At 35.2% G+C, this 1433-nt stretch overlaps 1 non-coding gene across 1 annotated transcript; it reads left to right on the plus strand.

Moving 5' to 3' along the window:
- Window positions 1-509: 509 nt before the first annotated feature.
- Window positions 510-613, plus strand: LOC123648688. Its single transcript, XR_006738714.1, has one exon. It is a non-coding gene; the product is annotated as a U6 spliceosomal RNA (small nuclear RNA).
- The last annotated feature ends 820 nt before the right edge of the window (window positions 614-1433 follow it).

Below are 1433 nucleotides of genomic sequence, written 5' to 3' on the forward strand. Positions count from 1 at the left end.
CAATTTACTAATCCATTCGTGAATTGATGGGCATTTGGGTTGTTTCCACATCTTTGCAATTGTGAATTGTGCTGCTATAAACATTCGGGTACAGGTGTCTTTGTCATAGAATGACTTTTGTTCCTTTGAGTAGATGCCCAATAATGGGATTGCTGGATCGAATGGTAGGTCTACTTGAATCTGTTTAAGGTATCTCCATAATGCTTTCCACAGGGGTTGCACTAGTTTGCAGTCCCACCAGCAGTGTATGAGTGTTCAAACAAACATATGAAAAAATGCTCAACGTCCCTAATCATCAGGGAAATGCAAATCAAAACCACAATGAGATATCACTTAACTCCGGTGAGAATGGCCTTTATCAAAAAGTCCCAAAACAACACATGTTGGCGTGGATGGGGAGCGACAGGAACACTCATACACTGTCTCTGAGATTTTATAACACAGAAATTGGAATTGTAAAAGATTTGAAAACTAAAACATATTAAAAGAAATGTTAAGAAACCAATGTAGTGCTCACTTCGGCAGCACATATACTAAAATTGGAACGATACAGAGATTAGCATGGCCCCTGTGCAAGGATGACACGCAAATTCGTGAAGCGTTCCATATTTTTTGACTACATGGTGAGTGCCAGGCGCACTGTCTGGTGAATGGACACGCTTGAGGCTCTGACTCGGGGGGATGGGCAGGACATGGACATTGTATATAACCTGAATTTATGTACCCGCATGATGAGCTGAAATAAAAAAAAAAAAGAGAGAGAGAGAAAAAAAATAAATAAATAAAAAACAAAAAAATAAAATAAAATAAAATTTTTATACAGAAAAAAAAGAAACCAATATAACGCATAACAATTATAGATTCTCTCAATTTATCATTTCTTCATGTATAATTAATTGGTGCATAAAAAATTGTTGATTCATAGGAAATCTAGAAGTTCAAGTTGATATATTTGAGTTTTTTAACTGATTATTTGGAATATTTTTATAGCAAAGAAGCTAGTGCTTTTCTGGTTCTATTTACTTTACAGACATTATAAAATTGAAATAAAATTGTTAAATGTAAAATATAGAGAAACTATCTAGGTGAGTGAATGTGAAACATTGTATCCTACTATTGAAATGCTATAGGGAGAAAACCTGTTAAAGAAAGCAGCTAACTTAGGCTCTCAAGCCTTGACTCTCTCCAGAAAAAGCTCAGTTCTGATTTGGTCAGAGCCACCCAAGATAATCTCCCTATCTTAAAATTAACTGATTTGAGGCCATAATTACTTCTTTATTTTTGCCATATAATTTGCCATAATCATGGGAGTGTTATCATGTTAACATAGTCTGCCCACACTCAAGGAGAGGAGATTACATAAGGCCAGTGGTCACTGGGGGACATCTTGGAATTTAGCTTCTCACACTATGTAATAAAAAAATTTATCATTT

Source organism: Lemur catta, chromosome 12, assembly GCF_020740605.2.
Source record: "Lemur catta isolate mLemCat1 chromosome 12, mLemCat1.pri, whole genome shotgun sequence".
NCBI classification, from domain to species: domain Eukaryota; kingdom Metazoa; phylum Chordata; class Mammalia; order Primates; family Lemuridae; genus Lemur; species Lemur catta.